This window comes from Hemitrygon akajei, unplaced genomic scaffold, assembly GCF_048418815.1.
Source record: "Hemitrygon akajei unplaced genomic scaffold, sHemAka1.3 Scf000047, whole genome shotgun sequence".
In the NCBI taxonomy this organism is placed as follows: Eukaryota; Metazoa; Chordata; class Chondrichthyes; order Myliobatiformes; family Dasyatidae; genus Hemitrygon; species Hemitrygon akajei.
This window is the reverse complement of record NW_027331933.1, coordinates 2,965,525-2,989,097: the sequence shown is the minus strand read 5'-3', so window position 1 is coordinate 2,989,097 and position 23,573 is coordinate 2,965,525. Positions and strand designations below refer to the sequence as shown.

The following is a 23,573-nucleotide window of genomic DNA, read 5'->3' as shown; positions in this document are numbered from 1 at the left end:
ATAATTAAATCACATTTGTCCTCTGACTTTAACCCAGACATAATTAAATCACATTTGTTTTCTGACCTTAACCCAGACATAATTAAATCAGAAACGCACATCTTAATTTTGAATCTCACAAGATCGATAAACAGCCGGTAGTTTGTGTCTGGATGAGTGGGTCGTTTTCAGACTGGAAGGAGGTAGCGTTTGGAGTACCCCAGAGATCAGTCCCTGACCACAGTTGTTCACAGTTTAATGTCCTGGCGGAGGGCAGCGAGATGTGAAATGTCCAGTCTGCTGGTGACGCTGAAAGAGTGGAGTTGGGGGAGGGGAGGCTATTCACATGCAATTTCGTAGCTTTGTAATCAGTACATAGAGCACTGTGGGGCTGCAGTGGCGGGTTCCAATCTGCTAATTGGATTTGCTGACGGCACTACATTGATCGGCCGAATCCCAAACAATAACGAGGCAGCGTATAGAGAAGAAGTCTATCACCCCGACGCAGTGGTGTCAAGAAAACAACCTCTCCCTCATTGTGACGAAACAAAGGAGTTGGTTTGTGGATTACAGGGGGAATGGAGACAGGGAGCACATTCAACATTTCCAAGTCTGTTATTGACACAAAATGCACATTTTAATAGTGATCATGACACAATGTATTTTATACATTGTTAATGACATAAAACATATTTATAGATTGTTACTGACAGAGAATCGTATAACTTGTGTTCCGTGTGTTTTTCTGAATGTATTTGCCTGTGATGCTGCCACAAGTCAGTGTTTCTCTGTACCTGTACCTTCCCGTACTTGTGCACTTGGCAATAAATTCAACAGGACCTGAGAAATCTCGGCGAGATTTGATTAGTGATGATCATCTTGCAGCTCGGTAGGACGAATGTATGAGACAGTACACTGTTAAATGCAAAACCCTGAACAGTGTCGATGATCAGAGGGATCTTAGCCTCCAAGTTCATCGCTCCCTGAAGAGACTGCACAGATTGATCGGGTGGTTAAGAAGGCAAATGGCATGGTTGTCTTTATTGGTTGAAGCATTGAGCTCAAAAGTCGGGGAAGTTTTGTTGCAGCTGTTACGAGCCTGCGGTCGAACTGTGACCGTTTCTTTAAGAGCGCCGGCGTGAGGAGGCGGGACTATGACGTCAGTCACAGGCTGACAGCGCTGACTGTGGACTGAACCATAAGAGAGAGAGAGCGATCTGCAGACAGGCAGTCGGGGGGGGGGGGGAGAGAGAGAGAGAGAGAGAGAGAGAGAGAGGAGGAGAGAGGAGAGAGAGAGAGAGAGAGAGAGAGATGGAGAGAGAGAGAGAGAGATGAGAGAGAGAGAGAGGAGAGAGTGAGAGGGGAGGGAGGGAGGGAGAGAGAGAGAGAGAGAGAGAGGAGAGAGAGAGAGAGAGAGAGAGAGAGAGGAGAGAGAGACTGGAAAGCTGATCGCTTCAGTTAGTCGCAGCTGAGGCCTTGGAACTCTCCTATGCCCACAAGAGTGGGTTGATCATCGGTTACACAGAACCACAACGAACGTGTGTGGCTGTCACTTCATATAATCCATAGGAGTGGGTTTTGGAATATCTTGTATTAACCTTGCCTGGGTATGTTGTGTGGTAACCCCTGGAAGACGGTATTCCTCTGACAGGTCACTTTTGCTGATAACTCGTATGTGGACGGATTCAACGGATAAGAACTTCGTCGACGGTTATTGTGAAGTAACGGCCATTTCTCTACGTTTCACCCTGGATTACAAATATCTCTCTCCCGTCATTTATTCTGTGTATTACTGAACTTTCCTAATTTACCATCTCAAGACTCTAAGCTTTCTTTCCTCAGGCTCGATAGTCTGGGAGTTATATTTACACATATATACACTTCACACTGTTAACTTTCCTTTATTTCGTTAAGTTACTATAATATAAGTAGACACTAATAAAGAGAGTGGTTTTAACATCAAAACCAGACTCCAGTGTGAACTCTATTACTGCTGGTTCGTTTCGAAAACGTTTCAGTTCGTAACACAGTTTTATAAAACTAGTTAGACCACATCTGGAGTGTTTCATACAGTTCTGGTCGCCCCCATTCTCGGAAGGATGTCGGGGCTTTGGAGAGGGCGCAGAAGAGGTTTACCAGGACACTGCCTGGATTAGAGGGCATGAGCTATAACGAGAGGCTGGACAAACTTGTGTTGTTTTCTCCAGAGCGGCGCAGGCTGGGGTGAGACTGGATGGACGTTTATAAGATTACGAGAGGATTAGATAGAGTGGACAGACGATATATTTTTCCTCGGGGTTGAAATGTCTAATACATTTAAGGTGAGAGGAGATGTGAGCGGCAAGTTTGCTTCCGTCCAGAGACTAATGAGTAGCTGGAGTCTCTGCCTGGGGGGGGGGGGGGGAAGAACCCAATCATGTCACGTGATCCCGTTTGCCCCTCCCATTTAATCGCAGATGGGCAGCACCTGCGCGTCTGTTTCCGAGGCTCCGCCTCCGGAATCTCCGCGCATGTTCACAGTCTCCGGGTGGACGGTGTTATCCTCTACGCTCAGAGCTGAAGTCGGTCGGCTGTGTGTTCGGGAAAGACTTTCGTCTTTTCCGTCGGGATCACTGTCTGCGAGCCGAAGGTATCACTTTCCCTCGGTGAGTATTGAGGCCGATCCCGAGCGGGGAGATCCGATGTTGGCCGTGAGCCCCGAACTGAGGGCCAGTTACTCATTTATTTTCCAGTTATCTGGGCTCGTCAGAAATGTGTCCCCTTCACTTAATCTGCATTGAACGATCCAAACCAGGAGCCCAGGCTGTCTGTTTCCACAGAATTGAAATGGAAGTCCCGCCGACAGGTCACGTGAGGCTGTGTGCCGCAGATTCGCCCCGCCCTCCGCTTTGTGACACAAGATCACGTGGTGTGATGTTGGCCGCTGAGTCCCATTAACTTCCCCGAACTCTCCCCGTTTCCTGAGGCTCCTCACATTTGTCCTGGAGCTTTATGGCTGTTGTGTCTTCTCCCGGAGTGGGGTGGGTGAGAAAGGAGAACGTCCCAGGTTTGATTTCACTGCCTGCTTTACCGAGGACTGGGATGTGCTGATCTGGATCCAAAGGACTGTGCAGTTCCTCGCAGTCACGGGCAGAGCAGTTACCATGCAAAGCGTGAAGTGTCCGGATGGGAAACTTCCTATGGTGTGTTGATAAAAAATTGGTGAGGGTCAAAGTATATCTGGCAAAGTTCTTGTTGTTTCTTCTAACTTTGTCATTTTTGAATCTTTTATACAGTAGTATGTATCATTAATTCAGTAGCTGTGGTGTGTTCTGACGTCTCCGGACCGGCTTTTCCGTGTTTACAACAGTAGGAATAGACCCGTGAGTCTGGTGTTCAAGCTGTGTTTGGAAATTCCCCCACCCCTCACTGTCACCAGTCTGTCACTCGGTGGAAATCAGGCAGAATCTCAAGTTGCACTAACAACTAAATGTTTGAAGTCATTCTGACGAAACGTCATTAACCTGAATTGTAAAGTTTGTTCCCCTCCCCGCAGCTGTTCCTTACCTGCTGAGTGTTTCTGGTAATTCCATTTTCTTTTTATTACATTTAACTTGGAAATGGAAATGACTCGATCTGTGATAGTAGAACAGTAAAGAAAGCACAACTTTTCCCTGTCAATTATCCTGGTACCAGTTTGTCTGTTATTGCTGGAAATGTGTTCAGTGCAGTTGTTGCTAACGAGGTTCACATGAATAATCTCAGGAGTGATCGGCTTTATGTATGAGGAGCATTTGATGGTTCTGGACCTGTGCTCAATGGAGTTCAGAGGGACGGTGGGGGTGGGGGTGGTTAAGTAAACCTACCGAATGCTGAAAAGCCTGGATACAGTGGACATGGAGAGGATGTTTCCATTAGACAGAGTCTGTGATCTGACAGCACAATCTCAGAATAAAGATGCTTCCCGTTAAAATTCAGTTGAGAATTTTTTTTGCCAAAAGGTGTCCGAAGTGTGGAATTTGTTACCACAGAGTGTGGTTGAGGCTGCCATTTGGGTATATTTATGACAGAGATTAATATATTCAAGATTGCTAAGTAGATTCAGGGTTACAGGAGGAAGGCAGGAATATGGTGTTGGAATAAAAATCAGCCATGGTTGAATGGTGGGCAGACCAGATGGATCGAATCACCTAATTCTGTTTCTTATGTCTTACCATGACTGAATGATGGCTCCTTCTTATCCCATATTCTTTTGTGTCATGTGAGGGACAATAAAAGATTGTTCACTGAGATCATTATATCTGCCTTCAACGTTTAAATTTCAGTGAGTTTTGTTCTTAGTAACATTAAGCAGAAATGTTTGGTTCTCCTTTTTATTGTTAATGTGCTTCATTATCTTTCATGTTAAAGTTAGACCTGCGGTGAGAGATTTATTGGAAGAAAAACCCAACTGGAAGCAAACCACGACTGAAGATGAGGGAACAGCAACAAGTGAACCAGCCCAAGGACTGAGAGCATCAACTGGAGAGAACCCATCTGACTCGGAGATTCCAGTGATTCAGTCAGGAGAAAGTTTGGTGAGTCTCATTTACTCAAACACTGGTCCTTTAGACATTACATACCTGTACAAGGGAAGGTAGGAAACAGTTGGAGTGAGACTGAATGTGCCCAGAAGAACCAGTTATGCCTCTGTCAGACCCAGTTGCAATCACTCCAGGTCTGGTAATGTGCTTCCAGCAGCCCAGCCCTTTAAAACCACTCCCATTCTGTGGAAATCGAATCCAGAGAGAGTCACTCAGAGACCGTATAGTACAAACTCTTTATTCCAAGTATCTGGGGCTTACTCAGTTAGTCACTCAAACAGGAACAGTCAATGACTGTTCCCGCCCAATCCACTAACTGACTAACAATTCCCCTTCACCGCAGATATATCCGTCCAGATACTCCCCACACAAGGCAGGCTGGAACCAAAGTTATTTACTACATGACAGACCCTAAAGACAAATTACAAAATAGTCATAATGGCTTACACACAGAGAACAGACTGAAGCTGTCCTATCTGTATGCATGAACACACAAGACAATGAGCATCCTGAAACCCTAGCTAGCTACCCTCAAGAAGAAATATGGCTCAGCATGGCTTAGTACATCTGTTGATCATCAGCAGTTTCTTTCAGAAAATCAGGCTGCTATTTTTTAACGAAGTGTTAAACCATACTTCATCATTCCCTGCTTTTTGATCATTACATGAGCAACAAAACAGTAATTTTTTAAAGAGAAAGCAACCGAGTACAGCTTTGACTTCTCAGTGGGTAAAAATGGCATACAACAGTAACTATAACAATGATATGTACAACTATTAGGACATAATGCAATATCATGCCCCACATATTACCAAACAGGCCTTTGAAGATCACCATTTCGACCCTTCCGTGAACCTGTGTAAATCCTGCCCTACTTTCTTGATGCTGTCAATCTCCTAGGCAGTGTGCTCGGAGAGGGATGTAATGTTATTAGACTCATCAGGCATATAGGTGTAGCATTCTGTGTCAATAATAGCACAGGTTCCCCCTTCTCAGCTAGGATAAAATCTAAAGCCGTAAGATTCTATACGTCTGTTTGCCAGATTGCAATCATTTCAGTGGATACCTCTGTCAGGGCCCCTGCAGTGTTGTGGCCAGCTCCTCAAGTGCTGTAGCCAAATTGATTCTCTCTCATGAATTCCCGGCTACTCCATAGGAGAGAAAAACTATCATCAAAGATCGCTCAGTCTCAGTTGTTCCTCTCGGCTGCTGGGCACCTGCAAGTATGGCCACGATGCATGTTTCCCAGTGTAGGAAGTTCCGTTTGGTGGGGGCCTGAGATACATCTGTCAAAACACTGTGTCTGCCAGGGCCCCTAGTTCTACCCATTTGGCATAAGTGTGACAGAGACAGAAAAATCTTAACTGGTTGCTGGGGTGAGCCCTCTCAAAGACATAAACACAGACACCACTGTTACGCACCTGTAACGGTTTAAATGAACCAGCAGCAATAGACCACACCTGGAGTCTAGTTTTGATGTTAAAAGTGCTGTCCTTATTAGTATCTACTTGTATAACAACTTAAGCAAAATAATCTAAAGTTAAAGGTGTTATGAGTAAATATGTGTAAATATAACTCCCAAACCACTGAGCTCAGGGAATACCAAGCTCAAAGTCTTGAGATGGTGAAGCATGAAAGTTAAGTTCATCCACGGAATCAATGACGAGAGAGAGATATTTGTAATCCAAGATGAATGTCGAGAGAAGGCAATTACATTAAATTCCACAAATTCCACAGTGGTAAAACAGGATAACAGTCGCCGTAGGTCTTATCCGTCGTTGTTCTAAATCCACATACGAATTATCACCAGAAGCAGCTTATCACAGGAGTACTGTCTTCAGAAGGAACTACTACCCAGGCAAGGGTTAACACACAGGTTTATTCCGCAGGGTACTCCCAATCCAGACCCAACACACAAAGTATTACTGACAGTGATTTCCACAGAGTATCCCTTCTCACAAGTGTTTACCATATAACACACCCGAATCCAGCTAAGGGTTAACAAATGTGGTAGCCACGAGATACTCCAACAAAATCCCTATTTGCATTATACGAATTATCGCCAACAGTGATTGGTCAAGGGGTACCTCTTCAAGTGAATTACCACCCCCAGGCAAGGGTTAGCACAAGTGGTCATCACAGGACACTCCCAAACCAACAGATCCACTCCAGTGGATCAAACAAAGCAACAATCACACATTCGGTATACAATGGATCAATAATTAACCCACCCTTGTGGGCATAGGAGAGTCCAAACAGTGACCTTTGGCCACTAGGTCCTTTGATTCGAACCTTCCATCTTCTTTCTTTCTCTCCGGCTGACTGTGTGTCCTTGATTAAACAAAACAAACTTTGAGCTATGTGAGCACAAGCTGCCAGCAAGTGTAAACACGCTGCATGGTCAAATAGTTCCAGCCCTCTCTCTCTCTCTTTGTAAGATTCAAACAGGAGCTGAGAAAGCTGGTGGCTGACATCACTCAGGCACTATCTCTTAAAATGACAGTCCACGGCAAGAAACCTAGAGGTTTATCACTCTCCACTATCAACCAATACAATTTCCTTTAGTCCGAGAGAGTCCTTCTACTCAGTAACACGTTTGTAGTCTGTTCGATGTATCCACCGAGATTGCCCTTTAAGTTTCACAGCTGTCGGAGTGGTCAGTAACACTTGATATGGTCCTCTCCACCGAGGTCTGAGTTTCCCTCGATCCCAGTTCCTGATCAGGATAAATTCCTAGGTTCAATGGTGGGATAGTCACTCCTCTCTGCGGGGTAGTTCTCTTCCTTGTAAGCCTGTCATACCTATGAATGTAATGCTTGGAAAATTTTGGTTAGTTGGCATATTTATTTCCCCATCTCTTCCAATATCTAATTTTGCTGGTAGGCTTTCTGGGAGCAATGGTGCACAAGGTCTTGGTCCCCAGGATATTCTCATGGGCCATCCATAAATGTTGTAAATTGGTGACAACCCCGCTTTCCCCTATGGGGTAACCTTCGTGGAATAGGGCTAACGGTAGGACCTTCAACCAAGTGAGTCCAGTCTCTGCTGCTGGTCTGGCCAGTTTATTCTTCAGAGTGCCATTGGCTCTTTCCACTCTGCCAGTGGCCCATGGGTGGTGTACACTGTGGAATTGTTGCTGGATAGCTAGTTCGTTACATACCCCTTTGTTTACTTTCACCACAAAGTGTGGCCATTGTCAGAGCTCAGCATCTCTGGCAGGCCGTACCTGGGAATTATATCCCATAACAATACCTTCACAACAGTCATAGCAGTATTAATGGTAGTTGGAATAGCTTCAATCCATCTACTAAATACATCTATAATAACTAAGCAGTATCTATAGCAATGTACTCTAGGTAATTCAATAAAATCAACTTGTAGACACAGAAAAGGATCCACCTGTCAAGGGAGTCATACCCGGTGTGCAGGGTACAGGTTACCAACCATTCCCTCCTTTCCCAGGTGTGTACAATTATGTATATAATCGACCAATATTCGTAAAAACTGTGTAGGAACACAAACCTGTCCCACTGGGGTGATCCAAAAACCTAGTTCAGGGTATTTCTGGCACCCCATCAGGGACCACAGTTTGTGCTCCTCCTCAGAGGTGTCCCCCTGAAAATTACGTACCTCCCACATGTCCGGCAAACCCGTTCTGCTTTAGTCATGGAGGGTTGCTTGACGGGAACCCGAGGAGGCTACAACTACTGAGGATTGTGCCGCACTTTTCACTGTCTGATCTGCTAGAGCATTGTGTTTAGTGACGCAGTTGGACATGCGTGTGTGGCAGCACATTTAATAACAGCCAGAACTCCAGGTAGCTGTAGAGTGGTGAGTAAGTTCTTTACAAAGGTGACATTACTAATGGGGTGGCCAGAGGAAGTCAGGAATCCCCGTGTTCCCAGAGAGCCCCCTAGTCATGTACAATTCCAAATGCGTAACGGGAGTCTGTGTAAAGGTTTGCACTTCAGTCTGTTGCTGGGATACAGGCACGAGTCAGAGCAAACAGCTCAGCCTTCTGGGCAGAGACAGCTGCTTCAAAAGAAGCTTGCTGAACAATTTCACTTTCTGTCACTATCGCATAGCCAGAATATTGTTTCCCTACTGGATCCACAAAAGAGCTTCCATCCTCATAAAATTGCTTCGGGCTAGAGGGGGATATTGCAGAATGGATGGGAGAGTCTGTCCTTCCTTCATGGTGATCCGGACAGGGGGACAGTTGGCGCGACCGACTTCATGGCCTGAATTTGCTCAGAGATGGGGTACAGCATCTTGGGATCGGTCAATATTAAAAGTGTGTCTCACCAAATGTCCCGCCTTCACCTCAGACTCCTTCCAGTATCGGAGTTGGCCCGCAGCCAAGTCTTGCCAGTCTCCCTCAGTGCTGGAGGCTTGTTTCAGCAAGGTGTAGGCAATGAACCCTGGGCTCTTTGGCTTGAACCCAGGGCAAACACTAACAGTGGTACGGGGAACCACCAGTTCTGTCTGTCACCAAAGGAAATCCAGAAATTCACCAGTAATGCACTGCCCACTTTTCCTTTAACCTCTCCAATCACCATGACTGGGAACTTCTGTCCCTTGAGGGGTGCATAATATTGACTTTCCTCAGCTGAGCACCCCATAATGTCACAGCACAGAGTCACATGGGGGTCAACCACCGGCAGAAGGGGTTCAAACGCAGTGGAGTCCAGATTAAGTGCCCACCACTGGGGGGGGTCGGAAATTGGGGATCTATCAGTTGTTCACCTGTCTCAGGGTGACACCATTGCCTGTACAGAGAATCTCGACTTCCAACAGACAGAGCAAGTCTCTCCCTGCTGGATTACACCCCCGACTGCGGGGTGCTGACTGTAAATGAAACCACACACTGGTTCCCGTGGAATTCCACCTCCAGTGGCTGGTTATGTGAATACGTACGTTCTGTGCCTTCGAACCCAGACAGAGTGAATGTTGCGTCTGATAACTGCAATCCCTTTTCCGATACTATTTCCCGATTGAGAGTGGTTGTGGTTGCCCCCATATCAATCATAAACGGAACTGGAATAGCAGCAACTGTCAATATTACACTGGGCTCTTCCTGAGGGGTGGTACTCACGGTAGGAAGCATCCTTGCTTGTCAATTTCTAAACTGTCCCCACCTGTCCCTTGGTAGGTTGTTGTTCCCATTTCTGATCTGCAGATATAGCCCGCTCGCATTCTTCTTCCCACTGAACATATTCACCTTTAATATTCTTTTCATATCTTTTTATTATTATTATTATTCAAAAATACCACAAGTGCATCGAAGTAACAACACTTACAATGCCTCATAAAAGAGGAAATTATCTTGAGGATTGAAAATTTTGTGAATTTTTAAAAAAAAGAAAAGTGAGGGGAAAAAAGAAGGAACCCATTGGAGGTACAACCCCAGAGCCAAGCGTCATACAAAAAGCTTCTAAAAATAAACATCAAACCACCAAAAAGAAAGAAAAGATATATCAAAAAAATTTACATTTAGATCGTGGAGGAAATCTATCAGTTAACTGAAATGATAATAACGAGCAGATGAGCCCCATCTCTTCTCAAAATCAAATAAAGGTACAAAGGTTCGACTTCTAATTTTCTCCAAGACACAGCATCACCTGAGACATTTGAGACAATGAGACCATTGTGACAAAGTAGGAGCTGATATATCCTTCCATTTCAACAAGGTGCCCTCCTAGCTATCAATATAACAAACATGTTGGTCAGACACAGAAATACCATGGATATTTTGAGGAATTATTCCAAAAAGCATAGTCAATGTATTAGGTTGTAAATTGATTCTGAGTGCTTTAGAAATTGTCGAAAAGACTGACTTCCAAAACTGTTTTTAATATAGAACATGACCAGAACATATGTGTCAGGGTGGCTATCTCATTTTTACATCTATCACAATACTTGTCAACATTGGGAAATATTTTCGGAAGTCTCTCCTTCGTCAAATGGTAATAATGTACAATTTTAAATTGAATCAGTGAATGACTAGCACAGATCGAAAAAGAGTTAACAAGCTTCAGAATCCATGTCCAATCCTCCCATATAAAAGGGAAATTGAGTTCCTTCTCCCAATCCGAAGTATTGGGATCTATGATTGGGATCTAAATCCCAATCCCAATCTTAAGTAAAGGACACTTATCCCTTTGTAATAATAAATTATAAATTCTTCCAATAGAACCTTTCAACGAGGAGTTCATATTCATAATAGTATCTAACAAATCAGCCTCCAATATGTAAGGAAATTACTTAAATATTTTTGTAAAAAATGTCTAACTTGAAGATATTGTAAAAAATGTGAATATAAGAGAGAATACTTATCGACAAATTGTTCAAAGGACATCAATTGGCCTTCTTTAAATAAATCCAAAAAAGAATTAGTACCTTTATTTTTCCAAAGTAAAAAAAATTGGAACACTCCAAGAAGGTTTAAAAAAGTAATTATGATAAATTATACTACAAAGTTTAACTTTTTTACGATTAAAAAAAAATTGCGGAACTGGGTCCAAATTTGTAAAGAGTGCTTAACCACAGGATATAGGTTTAAATTAGGAACTTTAGCTAATTGTATAGGTAGAGTAACTCCTAATAACGAATTTAAATAAAACTGTTTCACAGCTCTCAGTTCCTGGTCTACCCAGATTGGCTGTTCATTCTTATCAACCCAATATAACCAGAAGGACATACACCGCGTTACCAGCCCAATAATACATTCATAGATTAGGCGAAGTGAGACCACCATCCTTTTTCAACTTTTGCAAATGATATTTACCAATTCTTGGTCTTTTATTATCCCAAATAAATGATAGAATAATAGAATCAATCCGATCAAATAACTTCTTAGTAAACAAAAACAGGAATATTCTGAAATAAATATAAAAATTTTGTTGGGCGGAAGCAGACACTTTGCTTGCTTCTTCTGGAATAATCCCAAAAATTGCTGTAAGTGGATTAGGTTGAACATCCACATCTATAACTTTAGATAATATTCCAAACACATCCCTCCAAAAATTGTTTAAACTTACACATGACCAAAACATATGAGTTAGAGTAGCCACTTCTGCATTACATCTGTCACAAATAGGGCTTATATTCGAAAAAATATGCACCAATTTATCTTTGGACATATGGGCCCTGTGTACTATCTTAAACTGAATTTAGATATGGTGTGTGCAGATAGCTGAATTATTGACTAAATAATAAAGTTTACTCCACTGATCATCTGAAAGTGAATGTTGAAGTTGTACTTCCCAGGTGCGTTGAACCCTATCATTAGGTGACATGCGAGCATTCATTAACTGTTTATAAAGGATTGCTATGAATTGTTTTTGAAAAGGTTTAATCTGAAAAATAGCATAAGCCAAATTTAAAGAGCAGGCTGAGGGGTAAATTGGTAAAAAATCACGTAAAAAATTCCCAACCTGTAAATATTTGAAAAATGTGTATTAGAGATATCATATTTGTCCATTAACTGTGAAAAAGACATTAAACACTCTTGTAAAAACAAATCTTAAAAAGTCCACTAAAGGAGGAAAATTGGCTTTATAAAGATCCTGATATTTTTTAGTAATTATATCACCTAAATATCTAAAAGAATCCATAACATTAAAAGGAATATTATCATATATAGAGACAGATTCATTTAAAGGAAGTAATTCACTTTTACTAAAATTTATTTTATATCCTGAAAGGTCTCCAAATTTGTCATATAATTTTAGCAAAGCAGGAATAGATTATTCAGGCTTGGATATATATATATATCAATAAATCATCAGTGTAAAGAGGGATCTTGTGCATGATCTCATTCACAAAAATCCCATGAATATTTTCGGCTTCACAAAGAGCAATAGCAAGGGGCTCTAATCTTAAGTTACATAACAAAGGACTTAATGGGCAACTTTGGCTTGTCCCCCGTGATAGCTGAAAAAAGGAGACCTACAGTTATTAGTGACAACAGTAGCAATAGGAGCTTTATATATCATTTTAATCCAATTATTAAAATTAATACAAAAACAAAATTTTTCTAAAGTATTAAATAAATATTTCCATTCGATTCAATCAAATGCTTTTGCAGCATCCAAAGATATAAGACACTGTGGAGTTTTAGAAGAAGGTGAATATATAATGTTAAATAATCTCCGAACATTTGAGAAAGAAAAATGACCCTTTATAAAGCCTGTTTGATCTTTAAAAATGATTTTACCCAAAATACTCTCCAACGGATTGGCCATCATCTTTAAGTGAATCTTAGCTTCAACATTCAATAATGAAATAGGTCTGTATGAGGCAAAATCAAAAGGATCTTTATCATTTTTGAGAATTAAAGAAATAGAAGCTTCATAAAAAGTAGAGGGTAAATCACTTTTCACAAAAGATTCTTTAAACATCTCCAACATATATGGAGAAAGCAATTTTCCAAATTTTTTGTAAAATTCAACAGGATAACCAGCATGTCCTGGGGCCTTACCAGATTACATTGAGAAAATAGCTTTATGAATTTTGGATTCAGTAATTTAGGCATCCAGAATTTTTTGATCCTCAACAGAAATTTTAGGAAAAGCAATCGTTCGTAAAAAAAAAAAAAAAACAACAACAGTCATTTCAGAAGAGTCCACTGGACATTGAGATTTATAAAGTTCAGTACAAAAGTCTTGAAAAATCTTATTAATTTCTTCATAATCCCGAGCCAGGGTACCATCTTTTCTACGAATTTTCAAAATTTGCATCTTGGCTCCAGCTGATTTTAATTGAGATGCAAGTAGTTTATTATTTTTATCTCCAAACATATAAAATTGGGTCTTTATCTTAAGTAGATAACCTTCAATTGAATGAGTTAATAATAGGTTATATTATGATTTAAGTTCCACCCTTTTTTAAAATGTCAATATTAGGGGAAGTCACATAGATATTATCTAAATCTTTAATTTGTTTTGAAATTTTATCTAATTTTGCTTTAGTCTGTTTTTTAAGTTTAGTTGAATAAGAAATAATCTGACCACATAAAAATGCTTTGAATGTATCCAATATAATTAATTTAGACATACCTCCTATATCATTAAAAAGTAAAAACTTCTTTTATCTGGCTTTTGATAAAACTGATAAAGTCAGAGCTTTGCAATAAAGTCTGAGACATGTGCCATGGTGGATGGCCAAAAATGTCATCGTCAAATTCAAAGGACAAACTCAAAGGCGCATGATCAGGTATAGCAATAGCGTCATATTCACAGTTTTTAACATTAGGCAAAAGACAAGGATCAACTATAATATAATCAATCCTTGAATATATTTTATAAACATGGAAAAAAAAGAATATTCTCTGTTATCAGGGTGTAAATGCCTCCATAATTCAATCAACCCAAAATTGGTCAAAAAAGAGTTAATAACTGACGCAAAATGATTTGGAAGTCGATGATTAGTTGAGCTCTTATCAATCATAGGATTTAAGCAACAGTTAAAATCCCCACCCATTAACAACATATACTCATTTAAATCCGGCAGTAAAGCAAATATTTTTTTTTAAAAAGCAGGATCATCTAAATTAGGACCATACAAATTAACCAGAACAACCTTTCTATTACAAATCACTCCTTTAACAATTAAAAATCTACCATTAGAATCTGACTCAATATACTCTTGAGTAAATATATTAGATTTAATAAAGATAGACACTCGCTTAGTTTTGCTCTGAGAAGTAGCATGGAGTTGTTTTCCATTCCACCAGCGAAAAAATCTATTTTGATCTCCTGCCTTGATATGCGTCTCCTGAGCAAAAATTGTATCAGATTGGAATCGATTAATAATTTTAAGTCTTTTTTGTTTAATAGGATAATTCCAACCACGTATATTCCAAATTATTACATTAATCCATTTAACTGCCATACTATAATTTTATTCTTATTTACTTTATACATGCGCAGAACACATACCAATATGGGATTATCAAAGATGGCAGTGATGAAGAATAAAGCCATATAGAAAACACACATGCTCCAGAACCACCCAATGGGAAAAAAACTCCTAACTCTAAACCCACCCACCCACCCTCCCAAAAGCCTGAAAAAAAGGCAAGTGAACTAAGATAGATGCGAAAACATGGGCCACTCTGCCTCTCGTCTCTGCCTCCCCCCAGCCAGTACATAAAATAAATAAAATGACCTTGCAAGAAAGACAGTAAAGTCTCAACAAAGGAGTGTTTACATTCTATCATGTGTTAAACAGAAAAAGAACCAAAATAATATAATCTCTTAGAGAGAAAAACCAGCCCCATCTTAAGTTTAGCTTTAAATCCCTAAGAAAACTTTAAATTCAGTTATAGGGCGCTATAATAAAGCAGATTAAAAAAAGTTAATAGTATACTTAACTGAACTAAATTGATGGAAATATTAATTAGTAAAATCATAGTAACTTAACCCTCCCAGATAAATATATAAAAAGAAACCCTGTTGGTAGAAAAAAAACCTACCAGTTAGTAATTTAAGAAACAACAAAAAAATCAAACCAAATATTAGATAAAAGGAACAAATCCTTTTATCCTCTTTTCTCAGTCAAATATGTAATTAACCATTTAAACAGTCAAACTTGATCCGTAAATCTTCTTTCCAAAAAAAAATCCAATAGGATGTAATGATGAGCAGGTTTTCTTTTCTTCTTTTATTAATCTGTCAATGAAATATCCAAATAGCCTTCATATATTTTCTTTTTGTAGTGTGAGTAATATACAGATAATCAAACAGCTTTTCATAGTTTATTCAGTAGTAACGTCAGTGGCGGTGACAGGTATAGCCTGGACAAAATCCAGCTCGACTTTTGGGTCAAAGAAAGTACATGGGGAAGAATTAGGAGGAACATCTTTCATTCTTGTCGATTAACTCAAAGAGGGAAATCTTTTCTTATCATATGCTTGTTTCATTACCAAAGCAAATCTTGCTCTTTGTTCCATTACTTCTTTTGGATAATCTTCATAAAAACGGAGCTCAGACTCATTGAATCTGAAAACTCTGTTTTCTTGCCTGTCGCATTATTTGATCTTTAATTTTAAAGTGATGAAAACAAGCCAAAATAAATCTTGGTCTGGTTGAGTCTTTAAATTTCGAAGTGGACAGCCTGTGTGCTCTTTCAATAGCAGGTAGCTGTGATGAAATAGTCAGAAATAGATCATGAAAGAGCTTACCAAAGAAACCATTAAGTCTCCATTTTCAGCTCCTTACTGCAATCCAATGATTCGTATGTTGTTTCTGTGAGACTTAGTTTGCAAATCAATAATCTTATTAACGATATTTTTCCAAACGGGTTGTAGTTTCAGGCAGTTTTTGCTTAGTTGACTTCAATTCCTCGTCATGATTAGTAACTTGAGTTTCCATATCTTTAAGTTTTCCCAGAATTAAGTTCATTTCATTATATTCTTTTCCAGTTGATCTTTAATTGCCTTATTCTGATCTTGAATTGATTTCAGTGTCCGAACGATATCTTCAGCCCATGATGGCATTTCATCAGATCTTTCCTTCGGCGTCTTTTTCATTACCTTTGTCAGTAGGTTCATGCAGATTCTTCCCACTTCTCGTAGACATAGACATATCACTCCCCTTCAAGAATCAGCAATTAAAAATTTGAAATTCAAAATTTAAGCTGTGAGCGGGAGAGAAAACTAAGAGCAGCACGGAATTAGTGCTACTCCATCGACAGACAGAGGCAGTCTCCATTCACCTGTACTATTAGTTCCCTTCGGGGTTGATTGGCATTCGAAAGCCCTGTTCCAATGATATGTCAAAGCTCATTGCATTCGATTTTGGTCATTGTCAGGCCAATCCATATTATTTGTTAATGATGTTGGCGAACTTAGTAAGCATTGGAGCAGTAGGGCATTAAATTGGGGGACAGATTCCCATCATTAAAGGCTTGGTCTCCTGCGAAAGTGCTGTAGCAGGCCACAAAACTCATACAGGGTCGATATGCCAGACATGGGTTCGGGATCCCGTGTTTCCCTATCAGTCCTAACTTTAGACTGACATTCCTGCCCTTCTCCTATGTAGACCGGCCTTGGTTTGCTTACGTTGTTTTTCCTGCTGTCATTTTCGGCGCCCATCCATCCATTCATGCTCTGTTTTTAACGTCTCCCAACCTTTGGTGTTCCTTCTGCAGTACTTACCTCTATCCTAGTGGTCGCCAACCTGTTGATTGCGATCGACTAGTCTACCTTTGAGACTTTCCCAGTAGATCCCAAAAAAAAAGAAAAATAAATACGCAAATACTGTTGAGAGATTGTTTCCGGATTGTGGGGCTTTAGTTCCCTTCTTTCTTCATGCGTGTAACTACACAGTGTCCCCAACCACTGGGCCACGAGGAAACAACATGAGTCAGCTGCACCTTTCCTCATTCCCTGTCAGCCCACTGTTGAACTTGAGTGCACGCGAGGTCATCAGTCGCCTAACCGCAGTGACACCCTCATGCCAGAGATCACCAGTTGGCCTCGGGCGGCCGGTGGGAAGTGCTGTCACTACTGGCCTGGAGTGCTGCCTCTAAACCGGTTTAGCACACTGAATGTTCGTGGGGAATCCGGTGCTAAAATATTCGCAGACGACCTAATTCGGGCTCAGCGTTTCATAGGTATCAGAGCAGCTACCGTGCTGTGATCTACTGAAACAAACTTTTGTCGGCTGATAGATCCTACAAGAGGGGGCGGGCTCGTGCCCTGTCACACTCCTTGCTCGGTTGGTCACTCTCTCCGGACTGTGACCGCCGCGGCCCCGGCACAGGGACCTCCGGCCCTGAGATTGTCCTGTCACCCGACCCACGACCACAGAAACCAAGCCAAGGCATCTGGCGGCGGGCGGGCAGGAGGCTGTCCAATGAGGCAATGAAGCCCTCAAAACTGCTTCGGTACCCCGAGTCCAAGCACCCTGCACTTCAACGCAAACGTGTTGAGTTTTTTCAGCGGAGAAAACGTGAGCAGCGCGGGACAGAAGCTAAGTGCCGAGAGCCACAAAAACTAAATTACGGAATAGACTGGACATAAGGAACCTGCTTCGAGTATCACTGTATTCCCATCGTGTTTAACACCCCCACCCTCCCCATCCCCCATCGGCTGGTCCACAAGAATATTGTCAATATTAAACCGGTCTGCCGTGCAAAAAAAGGGCGGGTGCCCCAGTGTTTATACATTATTTGTACTTCCAGGTTGTGGGGTTTTACTTCCGGTCTTTTCTGCCCTGGTGCGCATGCGTGTAACTAATTGATCTGGGTCGATCTTGCATTTTACTAAGGCCAAGGTAGGGGATCTTGGGCTTAAAATGGTTGGTGACCACTACTCTATCCCTTTATCACATGCATTATTCCTCCAACTTGCTGATAATATACTGTTCCACTTTAAAGGTATGTCACATCCGGAATTTTTTCCAGTTAGCCGAGGATTTCCTTCCACGCCGCTGTGTGGTGTTGGGAAATCATGTACAAGGCAAGTTACAGCAGTAGTTTGCCATTGCCTTCTGCTGGGTGAGTTGTTTTGTTCACCAGCTCTAACCCAGCACAGATGAAAGTGTGCAAGGGAGTCGGCTGGATTCGAACTCGGGACCTCTCACCTCGAAGTCCAACGCTGAAGCCACTATGCCACCAGTGGCATAGCCAGCAAAGTTCCGCTTTACATCTGCCTTTCCCTTCCATTCCCTTTTCAACAATTTCCACTTCTTTCCTCAGTTCTTTTTCCAAATCAAATTTACTGCTTGTTCTCATGAGGTAATAACCCAGGCTCCTGCACCCTCTCCCATCCGTGGCCACATTTTCTTCCCCAATTTCTTATTCAGCACTGCACTCAACATTCACAAATATTTTTCCTTGTCTGGAGAACTCTCACACAAATTGTGTCGGGCTGCTGCTGGCCCACTTGTATCAATCGACTGCAATTGACCGATGGTCTCTAAGTAATTTATTGGGCTCAAAGCCTCCTGCTCAATTAACAATGAGATAAATTTACCCGGCTGGCACCTCCTGCTTAAATGATGAATTTACCTGGCATGTCTGCCTCCTGGCCACTTAGTAAAATTTTGCCTACCTTATACAAATCTCCCAACAATTTCTTTCCCAATCCTGTCAAGGTATGTGATCAGCCTTGGGTGAGGCACCGTATGTCCAAAGGAACTAACGGTGAGTGACAAATTTAAAATACCCATTGGGCTTCCGTTCGGTCTCCGCAGTCCCCAGAGTGGTCCAGCTGCTTACTCAGCCCGTCTGCTTGGCACTCCCTATATTGGGACCCTGTTCGTGATGCCAAATGTTAAAGTTGAATCTGAATAAAACTCAGGAGACCAGCTTCTTATCGACACCATGGTTTATTGTGCATTCAAATGCCTGCAGGAGTTTGAGTCCCAGTTGTCAAAGGGAAGGCACGTAAGCACTGCCACCTTCTGACAAGTCGAATGACTTGGGTTACAGCCGTATATTTATACATAGTACATCCCATACATTAATATTGCAAGTTGTTATTTGAACTGGCACGCCCACTAAGTGTGTTGGTGCAAAACTTAATTACTTAGATAACAGAGTTTGCTAAATGGTTTTAATTATAGATGGATGTACTGTCCAGTCCTTATCAGTTATTCCCTTTGCAAGGCCCTGACTTAATTACAAACAGATGTTTATTCCTGTCCTTATCAGTGAGTCCTCCTCCCTTTACTCAAACGAGGATACAATGTATAATATTATCAGCTCTCAATGTGTCTCTCTGCAAGCCACAGAGAACTGGTAATGAGTCTGTCTTAGCTAAACGCTGAAGACTGAGTTCACTTCAGTTCAAAATTCCTATTCACTCCCAATTATTCTTTTAGCCAGAGGTTACACAGGTTCAAAATGAATTTTTTTATATACCCTCAATTCGTCAGGAGGGTTCAGGGGAAATATTTATGCCCAATATAGAACCTGGTGTTACCTGTGTGTATTCTGGCAATGCAAGAGGTGCTGGAGAAATTGTAAGTGGGAAGAAGTGGAGTAATATTTGCAAATCTGACTTTTTAAAGCATAGTTTAGCAAGCAAACCACATATGGACAATATGCAAAAGCTTTGGTGAGAAAATCCTTCATTATCCGTTACAGGCCCGCTACATAGGTTGTGTGAGAGTGCAGATGAACTCGATCAAACCCAGGGGAGATCAAAGTACTTATCAACAGTGATTTGCTAGCCGTGAAAACGATTACCTCTCTGTATAAAATTCACTGTGCACATGTCACTGAGTTAAAAAAAAATGCACAGTACATGATTTATGTGCACACTGGTCATTACAAATTACAGGGGACATTGGTGGGAAGATGGTAAGACCTCCAGTGTCCCTGATGCCCTCACCTACAAGATGTGCACCCTGCACGTTAAGGAGTTGGAACCTGAAATGGATGAATTCCAGATCATCCGGGAGTTGGAGGGGGTGATAGATATGACATGAAGAGAGGTGAGTTACACCCAAGGTGCCGTACACAGGAAACCGGGAGAGAGTCAGGAAGGGGAATGAGGTTAAATAGCCATTGCAGAGTACTCTTGTGCCCATCAAACACAACAAAAGGTAGACCACTTTAGAAACTGGTGGTGAAGGGGATTACCTGACAGAGAAAAGTCAAAGGGGTGATAGGGGATTCATTAGTTAGGGGAACAGAACAAGAGGGGACTGATATCCAAGTGGTAAGGCATGCTAGTGCTAGTAGGGGTGGAGCGGGTGATGTGGTTAAAATAAGCTGTAAGGGGAATGGGAGCCAGAATGACCAAACAGATAATGGAGAGGGTGAATTGAATTGAATTGACTTTATTAGATACCTACTTCATAAACATGAGGAGTAGAAAACTTTGTTATCTCTCCATCTAAATGTGCAATGTGTAATTTATGGTAATTTATAACAGATCGTTTGTACATAGGACAGTCAATATAACATCGAAATGCAATTGTATCAGCATGAATTAATCAGTCTGATGGCCTGGTGGAAGATGGTGTCCCAGAGCCTGTTGCTCCTTTTGCTGTGGTACCATTTCCTGGATGGTAGCAGCAGGAACAGTTTGTGGTTGTGGTGAATTTGGTCCCTGATATCCTTTGGGCCCTTTTTATACACCTGTCTGTGTAAATGTACTGAATAGTGGAAAGTTCACCACTACGGATGTGCTGGGCTGTCCGCAACACTCTCTGCAGTTTCCTGCAATTAAGGGAAGTACAATTCCCATACCAGGCAGTGATGCAGCCAGTCAGGATGCTCTCAAATGTGTCCCTGTAGAAAGTCCTCAGGATTTTGGTCCCCATCCCCAACTTTTTCAACTGTCTGAAGTGACAGAGGTGCTGTTGTGCTCTTTTCACAACACAGCCGGTATGTACAGACAATGTAAGGTGCTTGGTGATGTTTATGCCGAGGAACTTAAAGCTGTTCACCTTCTTAACCCCAGATCCAGTGATGTCAATAGGGGTTATCCTGTCTCCATTCCTCCTGTCGTCCACAATCAGCTCCTTTGTTTTTGTGAAAATGATGGAGGGTTTGTTTCCTTGACACCAGTCAGATGTTCAGATCATAGATAGATTCAGCAGTTAGATGGTTGAGCCTGGTGCAATGAATGTGCTGAGCTGTGTATATCACAATGCAAGAAGTATCGTAGGAAAGCCAGATGAGCTCAGGACAGGCCAATATTGGGACTTGTTTACACCCAACAGTCTGAAGGATTTAGAGGAACAAATTTGTAGAGAGATTGAAGACCATGCCAATAAACAAAAAGGTTGATTCAGTAAGTGATTTTAACTTTCCATATATTGACGAAGACTCCCATACTATAAAAGGACTAGATAGGGTAGAGTTTGTCAAATGTGCCCTTAATCAATAAGTAGAATTCCCAATGTAGAAGTGTGCAATAAACTGTTAGGAAATGATCAGGGCTGGTGACAGAAATTAGTGATCATAATGCCATGAGATTCAAAGTAAATATGGAAAAAGAGAGGTCTGGACCACGGGTTGAGATTCTAAATTAGAGAAAGGTCATTTTTTATGGTATCAGAAAGGATCTGACAAGTGTGGTTTGGGACAGGTTGTCTCCTGGCAAAGGAGTACCTGTAAGTGGGAGGCGTTCAGATGTGAATTTTTGAGGATGCAGAGTTTGTATTTGCCTGCCAAAATGAAAGTTGGAAGGTAACTGGTCCAGGGAACCTTGCTTTTGAAAAGAAATTGAAGCCTCGTATATTTTGTTCCTCTAAATGCCTCAGACTGTTGGGTGCTACCAAGACCCATTAATGACTACAAATCATGATTCCACGCACTGAGTTCATCTGAATTTTTTTGTTGTCTTCTTTTGGTTTCTCAAAGCTTCCGAATAGTTTTTGTTCTTTTGTTTGCCCTCTCTTTGACATTTACGTTGGCTTTGGCTTCTCATTTTAGCCACAGTTGTGTCCTCCTGTCTTTCTAATGCTTCCACTTCTGTGGAATCACTCAGCTCCCGAATTGCTCCAGAAACTCCAGCCACTGCTGCTCAATTGTCACTCCTACCCTTTCCCTTCCAAACAAGTTTGGCCAGCTTCTCTGCCATAGAAACATGGAGAAGCTCAGTAAAGAAACAGGCTCTTTGGCCCATCTAGTCAATGCCAAAAAAACATTTAAACTTGCAGTGCGACCTGGACCAGCTGGCAAAATGGTTTGAGAAAAGGAAAAAGGAATTTAATGCAGACAAGTGTGAGTTGTTGCACTTTGGTCTGACCTACCAAGGGAGGTCTTTCACAGTGACTGGTTGGGCACAGAGGAGTGTTGTAGAAGAAAGGGACCTGTTGTAGAAGAAAGTCCTTAATTCACTGAAAGTGGTATCACAGTTAGATAGAGACAGAAGGGAAGATTTTAGCCCAATGGCCTTCATGAACAAAAGTACTGACAACAATAGATGGATGTTATGTTGACTTGTAGAAGACATTGGTGAGGCCTAATTTGGAGTACTGGGTGCAGTTTTGGTCACCAACCTACAGGAAAGCTGTAAGGACTTTGAAGGAGTTCAGAGAAAATTCACAAGTATGTTGCCAGGTCTGGAGTACTTGGGTTATAAGGAAAGATTGAACAGGTCAAGACTTTATTCCTTGGACTGTAGGAGTTTGAGGGGAGATTTGATTGTGATAGAGGGGCATAGATAGTGTAAATGCAAGCTGGCTTTTACCACTGAGATGGGGTGGGAGTACAACCAGAGGCCATGGGTTAAGGGTGAAAGGTGATATGTTAAGAGGAACATGAAGGGAAACTCATTCACACAGACAGTCATCCGGGTGTGGAATGAGCAGCCAGCTCAAGTGGTGCATGCAAGCTCGATTTCAACATTTCAGAGGTTCATGTAGGTACCTGCATGGTAGGGGTATGGGAGTGGGAAGATTAAATAGTTCAGCACAGACTAGATGGCCCAAAGGGCATGTTTCTGTGTTGTAATTTTCTACAAGAATGTGAAATATTACAAAAATTCACTCTGTCTTTTTAACAGCTGTGTGGACCAACCATTCACCTCAACAGGAATTTTTTATATGGCATTAAAACTGTGGCACTTTAAGTTAGTAATACATAAAAGAAAATCCCAGATGCACATCAAGAAAGACTAATTGCGTGAGACTGTTTCAGTTACTGTGGGGCCAGGCACCCATGCAGCTCAGCAGGAACAGGGAATAATACCAATGGAGAGATTCCAACTCAGCCAAGGTAGAAATTGGAGATGGCAGAAATGCCCCATTCTTATAGAAACAGGAACAGCATCAGGGAATTGATGGTCATTCCAGATACCAGCACTCTGCCCAGTCAGGAGATGATTTCTGTGTCCAACTTGGGTAGAATCTCACTGTAACAGTGTGATACCAGATCAAACCTTGGTAACTCAAGTAATCTCATCTGAAATGTTGTCCTACACCCATTGATGGATTTTGTAAATCTTTTTACAGGTTAAAAACAAGAAGGAGTTTGTCTCCAGGAAGTTCAAACACGGCACACCAGTTTGGTTGTCTCTGTCCAGATATTTAAGAAGTGGAGCAAGGGGTTCAATCGACCATCCTT

The 23,573-nt window shown here is 41.6% G+C and overlaps 1 protein-coding gene across 1 annotated transcript in view; it reads left to right on the top strand.

The window, feature by feature from the left end:
- The first annotated feature begins 2,965 nt into the window (after window positions 1-2,965).
- LOC140720808 (uncharacterized) overlaps window positions 2,966-23,573 on the top strand; it is a 290,042-nt gene continuing 269,434 nt past the window's right edge. The window contains exons 1-2 of the mRNA XM_073035651.1: window positions 2,966-3,180; window positions 4,369-4,535. The gene's annotated coding sequence lies outside the window, so the exon portion shown is untranslated. The remainder of the gene's footprint in view (window positions 3,181-4,368; window positions 4,536-23,573) is intronic.